Source organism: Pristiophorus japonicus, chromosome 5 (genome assembly GCF_044704955.1).
Source record: "Pristiophorus japonicus isolate sPriJap1 chromosome 5, sPriJap1.hap1, whole genome shotgun sequence".
Lineage (NCBI taxonomy): Eukaryota > Metazoa > Chordata > Chondrichthyes > Pristiophoridae > Pristiophorus > Pristiophorus japonicus.
In genome coordinates, this window is record NC_091981.1 from 53,951,111 (window position 1) to 53,970,082 (window position 18,972).

Below are 18,972 nucleotides of genomic sequence, written 5' to 3' on the forward strand. Positions count from 1 at the left end.
AATATTGGAGGGTTGTAGGGCTGGGGGAGGTTACAGAGGTAGGGAGTGGCAAGGCTATAGAGGGATTTGAAACCAAGGATGAGAATTTTTAAATTGAGGCATTGCTGACCTGGGAGTCAATGTAAGTCAGCAAGCACAGGGGTGATGGGTGAACAGGACTTTTGCGAGTTAGGATACTGGCAACTGAGTTTTGGATGAACTCGAGTATACGGAGGGTGGCAGTTGGGAGACTGGCCAGGAGAGTATTGGAATAGTTGAGTCTGGAGATCATGAAGGCATGGATGACGGTTTCAGCAGCAGATGAGCTGAGGCAGGTAGACCAACCCCAGATGTACCTGCCTGTGGACTCGCTTGATATCTGGAGCAGCCGGAGTTCTTCCACTGGCCAATGTGAAAGTTGCAGTGGGACACCAATTCGAGTGCCAATGGCCTGAACCTCAGAATGGCCGAGGTCTCACCATTGGCTCAACTGCCTTGCCAAATGTAGCCCAAAGTCAAAATCTACCTCAATAAATCACAACTCAACGTTGTTAAAAATGAGTCAGAAAAAGAGAAATCCAGGCATTTCCTTTTGTTTTTTTCCTGACCTTTGTTTAATCTGGCTGCTCCCCAAGGTGAGGAGCCAAACAACTGCCATTTTAGAGAACCTCCCATCAAGATTGCAAGATGGATACAGGTGAGGAAGGCCATTCAGCTGATCTTGGCTCATCAATCCAAAAAGACTCTAAAATCTCCCGTCAAGGCACCTAACTGTTTAGGAACATAGAAACATAGAAACATAGAAATTAGGTGCAGGAGCAAGCCATTTGGCCCTTCGAGCCTGCACTGCCATTCAATAAGATCATGGCTGATTATTCAACCTCAGTACCCCTTTCCTGCTTTCTCTCCATACCCCTTAATCCCTTTGACCGTAAGGGCCATATCTAACTCCCTTTTGAATATATCTAACGAATTGGCCTCAACAGCTTTCTGTGGTAGAGAATTCCACGTTTCTCCTCATCTTGGTCCTAAATGGCTTACCCTTTATTCTGAGACTGTGACTCCTGGTTCTGGAACATTCTTCCTGCCTCTAACCTGTCCAATCCCGTCAGAATTTTATATGTTTCTATGAGATCCCCTCTCATTCTTCTAAACTCCAGTGGATACAAGCCCAGTTGATCCAGTTTCTCCTCATATCTCAGTCCTGTCATCCCAGGAATCAGTCTGGTGAACCTTCGCTGTACTCCCTCGATAGCAAGAACGTCCTTCCTCAGATTAGGAGACCAATATTCGAGGTGTGGCCTCACCAAGGCTCTGTACAACTGCAGTAAGACCTCCCTGCTCCTATACTCAAATCCTCTAGCTATGAAGGTCCACATGCCATTTGCCTTCTTCACCACCTGCTGTACCTGCATGCCAACCTTCAATGAGTGATGTACCATGACACCCAGGTCTCGTTGCACCTCCCCTCTTTTCCTAATCTGTCACCATTCAGATAATATTCTGTCTTCCTGTTTTTGTCCTCAAAGTGGATAACTTCACATTTATCCACATAATTCTGCATCTGCCATGCATTTGCCCACTCACCTAACCTGTCCAAGTCACCCTGCAGTCTCTTAGCATCCTCCTGAACTTAAAGAAAGGAAACTTTGAATGTATGAGACGTTAATTGGTTAGGATAGACAGGAGAATGATACTTAAAGGGTTGACGGTGGATAGGCAATGACAGACATTTAAATATCACATGGATGAACTACAACAATTATACATCCCTGTGTGGCATAAGAATAAAAAGGGGAAGGTGGCTAACAAGGGAAATTAGGGAAAGTGTTAAATCCAAGGAAGAGGCAAATAAATTGGCCAGAACAAGCAGCAAACCTGAGGACTGGGAGGAATTTAGAATTAAGCAGAGGAGGACTAAGGATTTAATTAGGAGGGGCGAGTGGGGGGGGGGAATAGAGTATGAGAATAAGCTTGCAGGGAACATAAAAACTGACTGCAAAAGCTTCTTTAGATATATGAAGAGAAAAAGATTAGTGAAGACTAATGTAGGTCTCTTGCAGTCAGAATCAGGTGAATTCATAATGGGGAACAAGGAAATGGCAAACCAATTGAACAAATACTTTGGTTCTGTCTTCTATGAAGACATGAATAACCTCCCGAGAATACTAGAGGACCGAGGGTCTAGCGAGAAGGGGGAACTGAGAGAAATCCTTATTAGTCAGGAAATGGTGTTAGGGAAATTGAAGGGACTGAAGGCCGATAAATCCCTAGGACCTGATAGTCTGCATCCCAGAATACTTAAGGAAATGGCCCCAGAAATAGTGGATGCATTGGTGGTCATTTTCCAACATTCTATGGACACTGGTACAGTTCCTATGGATTGGAGGGTAGCTAATATAACCTCACTTTTTAAAAAAGGAGGGCGAGAAAAAACAGGGAATTATAGACCAGTTAGCCTGACATCGATGGTGGGGAAAATGCTGGAATCAATTATTAAAGATGTAATAGCAGTGCATTTGGAAAGCAGTGACAGGATCGGTTCAAGTCAGCATGGATTGATGGAAGGGAAATCATGCTTGACAAATCTTCTAGAATTTTTTGAGGATGTAACTAGTAGAGTGGATAAGGGAGAACTAGTGGCTGTGGTGTATTTGGACTTTCAAAAGGCTTTTGCCAAGGTCCCACACAAGAGATTAGTGTGCAAAATTAAGGCATATGGTATTGGGAGTAATGTATTGACGTGGATAGAGAACTGGTTGGCAGACAGGAAACAAAGAGTAGGAATAAACAGGTCCTTTTCAGAATGGCAAGCAGTGACTAGTGGGGTGCCGCAGGATTCAGTGCTGAGACCTCAGCTATTTACAATATACATTAATGATTTAGACAAAGGAATTGAATGTAATATCTCCAAGTTTGCAGATGATACTAAGCTGGGTGGCAGTGTGAGCTGCGAGGAGAATGCGAAGAGGCTGCAGGGGGACTTGGATGGTTTAAGTGAGTGGGCAAATGCATGGCAGGTGCAGTATAATGTGGATAAATGTGAGATTATCCACTTTGGTGGCAAAAACAGAAAGGCAGATTATTATCTGAATGGTGATAGATTAGTAAAAGGGAAGGTGCAACAAGATCTGGGTGTCATGGTACATCAGTCAACAAAAGTAGTCATGCAGGTACAGCAGGCAGTAAAGAAAGCAAATGGCATGCTGGCCTTCATAGCGAGGGGATTTGAGTAAAGGAACAGGGAGGTCTTAATGCAGTTGTACAGGGCCTCGGTGAGACCACAACTTGAGTATTGTGTGCAGTCTGAGGAAGGACATGCTTGCTATTCAGGGAGTGCAGCGAAGGTTCACCAGACTGATTCCCAGGGTGGCAGGACTGACATATGAGGAAAGACTGGATCGGCTAGGCTTATACTCACTGGAATTTAGAGAATGAGAGGGGATCTCATAGAAACTTATAAAATTCTGACGGGACCGGTCAGGTTAGATGCAGGGAGAATGTTCCCGATGTTGGGGAGGTCCAGAACCAGGGGTCACAGTCTAAAGATAAAGGGTAAGCCATATAGGACCGAGATGAGGAGAAACTTTTTCACCCAATTGTGAACCTGTGGAATTCTCTGCCACAGAAAGTTGTTGAGTCCAGTTTGTTGGACATATTCAAAAGGGAGTTAGATGTGGCCCTTACGGCTAAAGGGATCAGGGCGTATGGAGAGAAGGCAGGGGTGGGGTACTGAGGTTGCATGATCAGCCATGATCATATTGAATGGCGGTGCAGGCTCGAAGGGCCGAATGGCCTGCTCCTGCACCTATTTTCTATGTTTCTATGTTTCTATGTTTCTATGTTTCCTCACAGCTCACACCGCCACCCAGCTTAGTGTCATCTGCAAACTTGGAGATATTACGCTCAATTCCTTCATCTAAATCATTGATGTATATTGTAAATAGCTGGGGTCCCAGCACTGAACCTTGCGGCACCCCACTGGTCACTGCCTGCCATTCTGAAAAGGACCCGTTTATCCCGACTCTCTGCTTCCTGTCTGCCAACCAGTTTTCTATCCACGTCAGTATATTACCCCCAAAACCATGTGCTTTAATTTTCTTAAATTTCTTAAATTATTTCAGGGTTTTTGGCCTGCACTATCCTTTCACATTTGTGAACTTCCTACTAATCCATCACATGTGTCAATAACTTACTGACATCAGTTCTAAATTTGCCTTTTACTGTTTTGAACCCATGTTCCTTGCCTTAATCTCACTGTTTGGTTTGACGAGCTGTTTGGGATTTACCTTTTCAAAGCGGTTACTGTCTTATATACCTCTCTAAAGTTAGCACTTAATCACCTTCTTTTAATACATGGGGCTAGAACCTCCACTTTGTTTGCATGTTTAACGCCCACTTAATGCCCATTTAACCGCTGAAATGACGTATAACGACCAGATATCGCCCATTTTGGCACAAAATGGAAACTGATGGGCTTTTTTTCGGAGACTTATCGCCGAGCGTGACTTTCCCCATGGACTTAACGCAGAGATTCAATAATAATGCCCGGCGACTGTTTTTTGTCGTAAAGAGCATATTTACCCAAACTAGCGGCCATGGAAATCACCCACCGTAAATTTCACCACCTCGCACACATACCGCCCAGAATATCGCCTGCTCCAAAAAACGCTGACAAAAAGTGGAACTAACCGGGACGGATGCCAGCAGTGTGGCTGGCATTTGTTAAATCCCACTCATACGTGAAGAGCTGATATAGGAAAGATTTGCCTGAAAGAGCACTGATGTGAGTGACAATGCTGACACACTGCTGTGTGTGTGCAGCTCAGACATCACTGATGCCCATCACCTTGGTGCCAGTTAAAGTTTACGTTGATTGATGTGAAGTTGTATTTAACCATTTCACGGTAAGGAATCACCAGGTTGTAACGGTCCAGTTATCTGAGACAATGCACAACAAGGTTATGTTCAATAACAAAAGTTTTATACCAACATTGGTCTGAAATTATAAGTAACACAGCCAATAACACCCAACCCCCAACCCCCGCCCACATCCCACTTTTTCCACCATTGACATAAATCACATGGTCAACATGTCCAGCAACACAGAATACAAAGGCAAAGCAGGAGCGTGGTCCCCAGCCCCCATACATTGCAACAAATTGCATACACCCAGATAGAGATATAACACAGGCATCACCTGTGCACATGCACCTCACTTTCCTTCCCCCCTCTCTTTCTTCTCCCCACCTCTATCCCTTCCACTCCTCGCTCCACGGCGCCTGGCCGAGGAGCTCCTCAGGCAGTGCCTCATTGGGGGGGATGAAGGCAGATGCGTTGGTTGAACGGGTATGGGAGCGGGGGGTGCCGAGGGGGCAACATTCTCTGATGCAGAAGCAGGATCTTGGTCCTTGCTCTCATCTGTCGTTCACAGTGCTGGTGCGAAACCTAGGGGTAGAGTATCGCGCTCTGGGACTACTGGTAGGGCTGTGGCAGCAGTGCTTCTAGCTATCGCATCCAGGGACTCTGCCATGTGCGGAATGTACTTGGACATGGTGGCCAGGTGCGGAATGTACTTGGACATGGTGGCCAGGTGTTGGGATATGCCCCCAATGCTTCGATGAGCTGGTCACCAATATCTACAGTCCTCCTGGACAACTGAACCATCTCTCCGCTGTCATGTTGCACTCGTGGAACAGACCTGCCGTGTCCACGAGGCCTCCGCAGGGTCGGCGCTGTCCTGGGGACAAATGCGGTGCCCTGTGGAGAGGTGCTTGGGGCCGGCACCTCCAGAGTGGAGGCGGGAATGACCGGAGATCCACTAGATGGCCTTGGGGTGGAATTGGTTATGGAGCGTGGTGATGCAGGTTCTTCGAAGTCCGTGCTCTCATCCGTCGAGAACAAACCCAGCGGATTGACAGGCGACAATCGGAGCTCCTCAGCACCAGATGTAGTAGATCGTCCGCCGACTCCTGCCCCGCGCCCCCACCTTCTGGCCTCTGTGGTCTTGCCTGGGGCTGCGCTGCTGGTTGAGCTGCAAGACACAAATGAGGTTGTTGGAGGAGAAGGGGGTGCTAGGGTGACAAGGTGAGTCCAGCGCTACACACAGCATATGCACAACAAAAACACCACTGCTCGCAAAATCATCGCAGACATCACATTTCATGACCTTCAACACATTGTGGATTACACTGATTTTCATTGGGCCAGCATTATTTCTATGACACTTTTAGAAATCATCTATCATATATGATTGGTCGGATATGAGTGGGTGTGGTATGTATTGACTTTACATCACGCAATGGTGTAAGCTTTCCTCACGTGGTATCACTTCAGGGTCTGTAGATGCGACCGTGGCTGTCCGGGAGTGCTTCCCCACGAGTGCGAGCACCCGCTCCTCCATCTCAGTGATGTCGCTGGGGACTGGTGGCCCCCCACTCGTTCGCCTCTGCATGGACCTCATCGTCGATAGCCTCTTCTGTAAAAGGTGACAGGATGACATGGCATGAGATCATTGCGCGATATCATTGCTAGGTACTTTCACAGACACTGATACAACACATAACCGACAGATGTAATCATGATTATTATGATTATTATCATTCTTTACCTAAAGACGTACAGTGTGGCCGCAGGCTTTGAGTAAAACACTCCTGGTAAAAGTGCAAGACCTCACATCTGCTGATAGCCACTCATGACTGTTACAAATCAAATTATTTAAATACACAAGTACATGTAAATAAATGTAATACTTACTCTTGCAGATCCCACAAGGTCGTTCCATCGTTTGCGGCATTGGTTGCCCTCACGCACCTCGTTGGTCGCCGACAAAACCACCTCTGCTATCTCAGTCCATATCCTCTGGTAGGCCTTTGGGGTGGGTTTCCCACGCCCTCCCTGTGTTAAATCACCCCAGCGTGACTCGACCTCTTGCAGGAGGGAGGCATTTGCTTCGTCTGAGAACCTCCTGGCTCTTTTGCGGCCTCCAATGTGCTCCTCTCCCACCTCACTGCTCTCTCCAGCATCAGTCTCCATAGTGTGCTGTGATGCCTCCTCCTCTCCCTTCATTATAGAGCACATTTAGTCAAATATGTGGCTGTTAACAGCTACTTTTTGTTTGCCTGCTTGCTGTGAAGCTCTAAAATCTCCCTCCTTCCTCCCAAAGCAGCCACACCACACCCAGCCACGCCTTCAGTCCCTCTGAGCTCCCTCTCTGTCTCCTCTTCTGTGCATGTCATGGTGACCCTTGACCTCCTGAATCGCAGGAATCGAGCGTTGTCATGCCATTGCTAAGGATGGCCACACTTTACGGCAGAAGGTTAGAAAAATTTAACGCTACTGCCCATTTGATATTGCTCACGGTAATGCCCATTTAAAAAAATGTAAACGAGGTGTTTTGAGAATGGGCGAGAAGCCGGCGATCTGAAAAACCTTTTTTACTGCTCATGTTGGAAATAATGCCCATTTTTGGGCGATAAGCTCAAAAGTGGAGGTTCTAGCCCCTAGGGTTTTCCAATCCTAGCCCGTGCTCAGTCCTTTGATGGTAGGGATCAATTTCATGACTCTTATCTGAATTATTTCCAGGGCCCAGCACCTTCACTGTGTCTTATAGGCCAGAACTGAATGCAGTACTTAAGGCATGACGAACCACAGCACCATACAGTCTAAGCACGACTTCCTTTGACTTGTACTCTCCTGTTTTGGCTATGCAGCTCAGCATTCTATTTAATTTGTCGATTGCAGCAACAGTGGTTAGCATCTGTTTGACCTTAGTGCCTATTTGGAGTACTGTTCCACAGGGAGTACCTCAGCGGTGGCCTTAAAGGGAAAGGCCAGGTTAGCAGCTAAACATCAGAACCATGCTCCAGATTCTAAAATACAAGCAACACCATGGGGAATCAACTAGTGTTTGAATAAGGACACAGGCCAGATCAATGCAATTTTCTTGAGGACTTTTCCACTGGTAGGACATATGGACAAATAGAACAGATGTTTTTATTGCGGAGAGGAAAAATGCATAAAAATTTGCATCAGGAAAAGATTTACACAAATCAGGTGCGATATCTGACTGGAATAACAAGTAAAAGAAAGAGAAAGAAAGAACTTGACCAATTATTCTGTTTTAGTGATGATGGTTGAGGGATAAATATTAGCCAGGACATGAGGGACAAAGCCCCTGCTCTTCTTCGGAATAGTGCCATGGGATCTTTTACATCCATCTGAGAATGCAGATGGGGAATCGGTTTAACAGCTCATTCAAAAGCACAACAGTTGCATGAAGGGTCAGAAGAGAAGAGATACACAGAACTCTTCCAGTACTTAGTACGAAAAGCCATCTAAAATATATGTTGTAATTGAATCCTGGATGGAATGAATCTGCAGTAGATATAAAGATCTAGGTAATGGAAAGAATCAGGCTAATATGGAGAATCTAGGCTTTGTGAATGAGTTCGGGTTCCTGTGTGTGCCAGTGAAGCACTCTCAGGAAGCAAACTGATGACAGTTTAATTCACAGTTATTACCATATGTGTCTGATAGGCTCAAAGGATGATTTACAAGCCTATTCTTTATGCTTCATGCTACTGAATAGGCTTAAGAAATAATACTATTCAGTAACTTAGTGGGTCTGCATAAAGTAATTGGTAATGTGACGTAGGAATAGTGCTTTGCAAAGACTCCCGTAAAAAGGAAAGGAGAGCATTCTCAACCTGCGCCTAGATTCACTGTGCATAATCAACCAATTTACAGCTGGTATAAATATGCCACAACATTTGCACATTAGTCTGTTAGTAGACATTAATTCAGTATGACTGAGGTGGTCATCATCATCATAGACAGTCCCTCGGAATCGAGGAAGACTTGCTTCCACTTCTGAAGTGAGTTCTTTGGTGGCTGAACAGTCCAATATGAGAGCCACAGACTATGTCACAGATGGGACAGATAGTCTTTGAGGGAAGGGATGGGTGGGACAGGTTTGCTGCACGCTCTTTCCGCTGCCTGCGCTTGATTTCTGCACGCTCTCGGCGTTGAGACACGAAGTGCTCAGCGCCTTCCCGGGTGCACTTTCTCCACTTTGGCCAGGGACTCCCAGGTGTCAGTGGGGATGTAGCACTTTATCAGGGAGGCTTTAGGGTGTCCTTGTAACGTTTCCGCTGCCCACCTTTGGCTCATTTGCCGTGAAGGAGCTCCGCATAAAGCACTTGCTTTGGAAGTCTCGTGTCTGGCATGTGAACTATGTGGCCTGCCCAGCGGAGCAGATCGAGTGTGGTCAGTGCTTCAATGCTGGGGATGTTAGCCTGGATGAGGACTCTGATGTTGGTGCGTCTGCCAGGGGATTTGTAGGATCTTGCCCAGACATCGTTGATGATATATCTCCAGCGACTTGAGGTGTCTACTGTACATGGTCCATGCCTCTGAGCCATACAGGTGGGTGGGTATTACTACAGCCCTGTAGACCATGAGCTTGGTGGTAGATTTGACGGCCTGGTCTTTGAAGCTTTGTGGTAGATTTGAGGGCCTGGTCTTCGGTAATGGGGCATTAGTGCTGTCATTAGGGTTCCACTGTATAAATTGATGGGATTTCTAGACATGGACCACCATATATCGTTAATCAATCACTTTTGCAGTCAGTGTGTTTTTCTTTTAGCTACATCCTAAAATTCAGGGGATTCACCAAACCATTTTTTTGCTATTGTTTCTGCACAAAAATTGACAGTATTGAGTGGGAAAATACATATTTCACCTGTTCCCTTTACAAAAATCTTCCCAGCGCTCTCGGGATTCAGTTCATATAGCAGCCAACCCAGTGACTTGTGTGCACTCAGACGGTCTGAGAGGAAGCCCTGTCGAATCACATTACTAACACTCTGAGCTGGAGCCACCCATTGCCGAACCTGCTCAATTATGGATATGGTTTTGACTCTGTGAGCTGGCAGGCTGGAATGGATTTACATCCAGAATCTGATGTAATGACTGGATTTGATGGAAAACAAGGAATTTAAATTGGTCAAAATTTGGCCAATCAATGTCTCACTTGACTAAAAGAGTACTGATAGTTCTATTTATGGATCTTTACAAAATGGCACCAGAACACTTTATACTAGAATTAGACAGAGCTAGTAAAAAAGGGCTATTAAAAATATGTGCCAGTATATCACTGCTTTTATTATCTGTCCATGCATGGAGACTTTGTTCTGTTCACTGCACTGCAGTATTAACTGAACACTAATTAATGAGACCAAAGCTATTCACTGGAACAGTTAATGTGGAAATGTTTTCTGTATTACAGGCATATTGTAATATGCCTAACAAATGCAAGGAATTTTGCTATTAACAAACATAAGTTTTAAAAGAACTGTACACATTAGGTAGAGACAGTACCTAACGTCACCATCAGCACAAGGACTGCGGCAAGAAGGCCCATCACCATCTCAGGGCAACTAAGGATGTGCATATATACCTACAATATATGAACAGAAAATGCTGGAAACATTCAGCAGGTCAGGCAGCATCTGTGGAGAGAGAAACAGAGTTAATGTTTCAGGTCAATGATTGTTTGTCAGAATTACGAAATGATACAGATGTAACAGGTCTTAAGCCATTTCAGGTGCAGGGAAAGAGGGAGGGGAAGAACAAACAAACGGGAAGGTCTGTGATGTGGCTGCTTTGCAGAACTCCTGTGTTCAGTCCGTAAGTGTAACTCCGAGCTTCTGGTTGCTTGCCATTTTAATTCATGGCTTTGCTGAACACCACGGCGCAGTCCGCAAGCGTGAGCCTGAGCTTCCGATCACTTGCCATTTTAATTCTCCATTCCCCTCCCATTCTGACCTTTCTGTCCTCGGCCTCCTACATGATTCTAATGAAACTCAATGGATGCTCAAAGAACAGCATCTTATCTTTCGATTATGCATTTTACAGCTTTCTATGCTCAACATCGAATTCAACCATTTCAGATCATATCCATTGTTCCCATTTTTTTTGGACAGCAAATGTTGGTGATGATTCTGCTGTTCATTAAATTTCTCTTACCTTCCACTCTATCACAGACCTTCCCTGCTGAGTGTTTTCAGCATTTTATGTTTATGTTTCAAACTTCGAGCATCTGTAGTATTTTGCCTATATAGACTTTATATACAGTTATCAATGGCTGGGGCTAATACCAGGAACGATATGAAGTCTGCGATATATTCATAGAGCACAGCACACACAGTTCCTAACATGTCAGGCAGCTCTCTCAGAAGCCTCTGGAAATCTGCCTGGTTCAGTTTAATTATTAACTGTGCAATTGCAGTACACAATACGTCCACATCCACATATGTGGAGCTACAAACATTACAAGCTTACAGACATTACACTTCTCCCTCCTTAATGAAGAAGTTATTACAACAAACATCATACATAACTTTCATGTTTATACATAACACAGCATATTAACTTATTTATTTCCATATTTACAAATTTAACTTTACCACTTGTTTTCTGTTTCGAAGAGGATATCTTCGCTCTCGAACAGAACCTTCCAAACATGGTGTCGAAACTAAACTCATTCGAAGCTCATCCTGAGGAATGTTTTTCTCCACGGAATTCCCTTGATTTTCATTTGAACTCACTCTAACTTCAGGCTCTTTGTTTTCCTGACTCGGACTCAGACTTTTATTCTGATTCTCTCCTGGATTTGTTTCCAGTACATTGGATTTAGGATTTGCTACTGGCGTATCAAAACTGTCTGATGAGTCAGAAATAATTGTGAATCATTCCCACCTGCAACTCCTTCCATGTCTGTAGGTAAAATATGATCAATATGAACAACCCTAATCTGTCCATTATCAAACATCTTTACCAAATATGTGCGAGGACCACATATCTTCACCACTCTTCCTGGTAACCACTTTAACCATTTATGATGATGGTTCTTCACTCTCACTTTCTGGTTTAATTTCACACTTCTCTCTTTTACTCTACCTCTATCATGATTCTCTTTCTGTCTTAATTGTGTCTCTTCTATGGACTGTGCCAAATTTGGCTTTAACAACGAGAATCTGGTTCGTGGCTGTCGTTTGAGAAACAACTCTGCTGGTGTTCTACCAGTAGTTGTATGAGGAGTATTTTGATATGTAATCAAAAAATTAGCCAATTTGTGATCCAATGACAACTGTCGTTTCCTTGGATTTGGATCTAACACTTGTTTTATAAGGGCACGTTTTACAATTTGCACAGTGCTCTCTGCTGCACCATTCGAAGCAGGATGGTATGGTGGAACCTTGGTATGTTTCACACCATTTTTGCTCGTGAATTGTACAAATTCTTCTGAACGAAATTGTGGTCCATTATCCGAAACAATCTCTTCAGGGAGGCCAAATGAAGAAAACAATTTCATAAAATGTCCAATGTTTTACTTGTTATTTTCCACATTGGGAACACCTCAACCCACTTCGAATGGCTATCAATCACAATGAACAATTGTTGTCCTTCTAACTCAGCAAAATCAATATGTAGCCTTTGCCACACCCTGAGAGGCCATTTCCGTGGCTGTAATGGTACTGGTGGTGGTTGCTTGCTTACCGATTGACATGTCGTACACTGACTCACGGTGTACTCTATATCTTTATTAAGACCTGGCCACCATAAATAACTGTGTGCAAAACTCTTGGTCAAGCACATTCCCAGGTGCTGGTCATGGTGGTCTCCTAATAATTTGGACCTGAATTTATTTGGTATAACCACTCTTGCATCCCACATGATACAATCTTTATCGACTGATAATTCATTCCTATGAATGAAGAATGGATATGTATTTTTGTCTGTTACCTGGTTTGGCCATCCATTTACAATATAATCATACACCTTTGACATCACTGGGTCATGTTTGGTTGCTCTACCAATCTCTTCAGCTGTGACTGGCAGTTCATCAATGTATGAAAAATAAAACACTTCTTCCCAAGGGGTGTAACTTGTGATGGGGAAGGCAATCTAGACATTGCATCAGCATTACTGTGATCAGCTGATCGTCTATATTCAATATCATATATATATGCTGACAAAATCAAAGCCCATGTCTGCATTCGGGCTGCAGCTAATGTTGGAACTGGGGACTTTGGATGGAGGATTGCTGTTAGGGGCTTATGGTCCATAACGATGGTAAACTTACAACCATACAAGTATTTGTGAAACTTCTTGACCCCAAAAATTAATGCCAAAGCTTCCCTTTCAATTTGCGCATAATTACTCTCACTGGCACTGAGAGTGCGTGAAGCAAAAGCAATTGGTCTCTCCTCCCCACTACTTAATACAGGAGAGATAACTGCCCCAACTCCATACGGAGAGGTATCACATGCTAGCTTAATCTCCTTAGATATGTCATAGTGAACTAACATGGTGCTCTCTACCAATTTGCTTTTACACTCCTTGAATGCTGTATCGCATTTTTTTGACCACTTCCAATGGACCTGTTTTTTCAAAAGTTCATTTAGTGGATGTAATACTGTAGCCAAATTTGGTAGGAACTTCCTATAATAGTCCAAGAATGAACGAAGTTCAGTGACATTCCTGGGAGTGGGTGCATTTCTAATTGCATCCAATTTTTCCATGGTTGGATGTAAACCATCTTTGTCTACTCTGTACTCTAAGTACTCCACTGAGTTTTTAAATAACTCATACTTACGAGCAGACACTCGTTCTCTGTGCTTCTCTAGCCGTTTGAGGACTTCATTCAATATGTTATTATGAATTTGCCTATTTGGTGCTGAAATTAGTATGTCATCGAAATAACATACTACCCCTTCAATACCTTGGTTCATCACCCCTTGGAATATGACAGAGGCGGAAGACACTCCAAACGGTCGCCTATTAAATTGATATAGGCCTAGATGAGTATTTATAGTCAAACATGACTTGGACTCCTCATCTAATTCAAGCTGTAAGTAGGCATTCGTAAAATCCAGTTTTGAGAAGATCTGACCACCTGTCAGTGTTGTGAACAAATCTTCTATATTCAACAATGTACTGGTGACATTATCCTCTAGAACCTGGTTTATGGTTACTTTATAATCACCACACAATCTTACCTAACTATCGGACCTAGGTACAACAACAATGGGTGTAGCCTAATTACATCGATCTATCTTACAAATAATGTTCTCAGTCTCTAGTCTTTTGAGTTCTTGCTCAATCTTCTCCTTGAGTGTATATGGTACGGAACGTGGCTTGTAGTAAACCGATCTAGCGGTTCAAAGTAAAAGACGGTGGGCGCCCAAAGTCTCAGAAACTGGAAATTCTAACAGAGCGCCGAAGTCGTGCTATAGGTGCCTGGGACAACACATTGCTCATTTGTGAAGGCAGAGTGTTTCTTCTGCAGAAAGACTGGGCATCTTGTGAAGGCATGCCGACTGAAGGGTAAACCAGCTTTAAAAGCTATGAGTCCAGCATTCAAAGCTATGAGTAGAAATCCAAAGAGACTACATAGCATGGAAGAACAACAATAGGACGAGGAGATGTTAGAGTTACACGTCATCAGGAGCACGAGGTTAATGGACAGCGATTCGGAAAGCATCAAATTCCACATAGATGTTGCGGGATTTAAGATACCAATGGAAATTGACACGGGTGCATCCATGAGTGTAGTACCGGAGTCATTGTACATCGACAAATTGCGTGATTTCCAACTGGAGAAATCCAAGATAGAGCTGCGAGGCTACTTGGGAGAGAAAATTCCTGTGGTAGGTCGTATCACCGTACCGGTGAAATATAAAGATCAATTTCAGAACTTGCCTCTAATTGTAGTGAAGGGAGACAAGTCTGCCTTACTAGGAAGAAATTGGTTGAGCTCACTGAAGCTGGATTGGAGTAAGATTTTCTGTGTAGAAGCGAGATTTTCATCAACGGATGAGGTTATCAAGAAGTATCCGAAGGTATTCTGTGAAACGACAGTCCGATCCAAGGCTTCAAGGTGAGTGTCAGGGTACAGAAGGACCTCGGTTGACTGACGACCATAATTATTATTTAATTCTCGGGAATATTGTTCGGCCATGCCCATCGACCTTGCTGTCCAACAAGCAATCTCAAAAGTCAAGTCATCCATCGTTAATAACTTCCTTCTGATCGCATCATTTTTCACCCCACAAACAAAACGATCCCATAATGCTTGGTTTTGAAAGTTTCCAAAATTACAGTGCATCACTAGCTTTTTTAATGCTATGATACAATCACTGATACTTACATCAGCCTTGTGATTCTGAATCCCAAAACGATAGCTTTCAGCAATTTCTAACGGTTTGGGTTTATAGTATTACTCCAGCTTTGTTAAACTCTCTTTAAGCGTTGTGTCCTTTGGCTCGTCAGGCACAAGCAGATTTACAAGGATTTCGTATAATGCCGTACCTGCCACCGATAAGAAGATTGCTTTCTTACGTTCCAACACAGCCCGGTTCTGGACTGCATTATCTGGAACTTCGATTATGTTATTTGCAGTGAAATACATTTCTAGCCGATCCACATACGCTTTAAAACGTTCCCGGTCATGTCTATATTCCCCCAAATGTCCGATTACACCTGCCATTTTAATCTCTAGCTGTTCATATCGTGTGCTGGATTTTACCACGATTTTGTAGCTTTTTCCAAAGGCAGAAACTTCCAAAGTATATCTGTCGGCTGGCTGAATCCTTCACCAACAAAATTTAAGCTTTAAATCATCCGAAAAAATCCCACCCTCGTCGCCAAATGTGATATATTCACAGAGCAAGCACACACAGCTCCTAACATGGCAGGCAGCTCTCTCGGAAGCCTCCGGAAATCTGCCTTGTTCTGTTTAATTATTAACTTGCAATTGCAATGCACAATAAGTCCACATCCATAGTGTGGAGCTACAAACATTCCAAGCTTACAGTCTTACGTAGGTATCTTTGGTGAGGTCATTATATATTTTCCTGCATTGCTACCAGGTCCTTGGAATAATGTTTGCTGCCATTAAATGTTCTGTCCATTGCTGCTAAGATATTTAGGGATGGGCAATAAATGCCTTGCCAGCGATGCCCACATCTCATGAATGAATTTTTAAAAAATTTGCCTGGGCACCCAGAGCCCATCACCAGGGAAGAAAATCTTGTACCTGGTGTTGACCTTCTCTAAGAGCAACTCCACAGCACCATCCAAAAACATGGGGGTGGCGGGGGGGAGGTGGTCTGGCTGCAGTCATTTTATCAGCAGACTGTGAAAAACAAGTTGGAATATCCACCATATGAAAATTGCACCTCCCCTTTCAGAGATGCAGGCTGACTTCAAATAACGGCAACCCTGCTGGATTTCCTGTCCTCCCAATAGGTACCCTGCGCGTAGAAAACATGGCTGCTGCTGGCAGCTCACCTTGAATATTAAAATGAGGCCTGAATATGAACATTGACTGGGCCTCAAGCCAACATCATCAGGTGGGTGTGGCCCATTGCTCGCCCGATTTATGGGATAATTGTCCACATGTCTCTTGATCAGAGCACCAGAACTCCCATCTACAGAGTGAAACAATAGGGTAGATTTAGGAACTCGCACTCCTGTTGTGTATTGGGAATCCAGGTGCAAAGGTCAGAGGACCACTCAGGATTTTCCACCCATTAAAATTGACCTCATATTAGAATTCCCCATATGTAGTGCATGAAGTTCCCCATCAGGAATGGGAAGTTCTAAATCTAAACTAAATTTTTTCCTGCCATGAAACTAAACATCCATCATTCTTAAAGCAGTGCAATTTGTTCCTGTGATGTCACAAATGACTGTGTAATGCCTGTTAAAAGCTTCTCTGATCTTCTTTGAATAACAATGTTAGTTGTGATTGTGGTATAATATATACCAGGCCCTTATTACATTCACAATAGTACCATTGAACTCCTGAATAATTGCCTCATTGTAGCCTCCTGTGAATCACATGGCAACGCTCTCTGCTGATGACATCACAGCAACCTCTCACACTTTTCAGTCAGTATCATTTCAGCTGGGCTCCTAACATGGTGCCATTTTAGTGAGTGTGCATAACTGTAAAACACTATAGACAGCAGAGAATAAGTGTATATGCATTCTTGGGGTGGGGTAGGGGGCAGTTTGATGACATTCATAAGCCACTCAAGCTTTGCTCTTGTGGTTTATGATGTCATCTGAATGCCTGGACTAAATTACAGTCTCATTACTCACTCCACGCTACCCACATTTCCCAGTGCTGTAGGAAAGTAACAGATTAACTGTGTGCACATTTGTGTTTTTAACTGAATAAAACATTAGCTAAATCACAAATGAAAGATTTGTTAGGTCAAGTACTTCTGATAATGACATCTGTGATGATTTCTGGACTCTTGATAAAAAGAAACAAACAAAAGAACCATTATATCGAAAGCAAAGTGATTTAGCACTGAGGTACTTGGTTTCTGGCACATCAAACCCCTCGTGGGTATCGTGCCATATAGTTATGTGCCATCTGATTCCTGTTCCAAAGGTCAGTTTGTGACCTGCAGCTGGTAGGAGCACAGAAAAGAAAGACTTGCATTTATATAGCGCCTTTCATGGCCTCAGGACGTCCCAAAGCACTTGACAACCAATGAAGTACTTTTTGTAGTCACTTTTATAATGTAAGGAACGCAGCAGCCAATTTGCAAATTGAGTGGAAATGAGTGGCATGGGGGAGCTTAAGCAGAGAAGTGAAAGTGCAAACCTAGAAAGAACCGCACATGTCACGAACAACTGAGAGTTGTCGCACACTGAGGGGTGGCAGCAAAAGCTGCTGTACTGAATCCCAGCTCATAGAGAGCTGGCTTGCGGGCCTCCTCCTCTCCTGAACAAATAAGAACTGAGAGGGAAGGACAATGATGTCACTCATGGAGTTAGAGAGGCTACTACTGCATTGTTGGAGGTAGTGAATTAATTTCATGCAAAACAGAATTTGAAAACAACACAACAAATTGCAAATGCCATAAACTTCCAGTAAATCTAATCGCAGCATTGGTGCCATTATCTTAAATGGAAGAAAGATTTACATTTATATAGCGCCTTTTACATTCTCAGGGTGTCCCAAAGTGCTTTATAGCCAATGAAGTACTTTTGAAGTGTAGTCACCAATGTTCCAGTTAAATTGCATGGCCGCGCAGCACTCTGGGGGTCCCGTACAGGCTGCGCAGGCAGTTAAAGGGCCCGCGCGCCGAAAGAACAATAAGAGGGAACATTGGTAGTCACTGTTGCAATGTAAGAAATGCAGTAACCAATTTGCACACAGCAAGGTCCCACAAACAGCAATGCCATAACGACTAAATGATCTGTTTTAGTTATGTTGCTTGAGGGTTAAATATTGGGCAGGGCACCAGGAGAACCCCCCTGCTTTCAAGGTAGTGCCATGGGATCTTATACGTTTACCTGAAAGGGCAGACAGTGCATCAGTTTAACATCTTATCTGAAAGACAGCACAACATGCTTTCAGCACTGCGCTGGAGTCAGCCTAGATTTCATGCACAAGTATCTGGAGTAGGACTTAAACCCACAACCTTCTGATTTAAGATGTGAGGGTGCTAACAACTGAGCCACAAATGACATTATAAAATGCATTCTTTTATGGTAAAGGTGACATATAGGAACCATCTTTTTGGGTAATAAGAGAATACTTCCTTGAAACTCACAGATGCTGTTGGTGCAGGCACTGGAGGTGAGCCCACAGTGGCACTTAAGCTGTTCTTCCACAGGCAAATTAGGTGAGTATAAACTGACTCTTTATATATCGGGGGTGAGCTGTAATCTGGCAGAGTGGATATCATGCCTTTTAGAGAGTTTGTTTTTTATACCATTGGAATCAATACGGTGAAGAAGAAAATTTATCTCATGGTTACCACAAAAGGAACATTCATATTTTAATCCAGTTAAATTGTAGGATGGTTTGCACAAGTTATTCTCCAGCTAAAATATCACATACATAGCGGAGATCTAACAACCATAGGATCAGAGTTGATCCATGTTGATCTAGGTATAGGATCA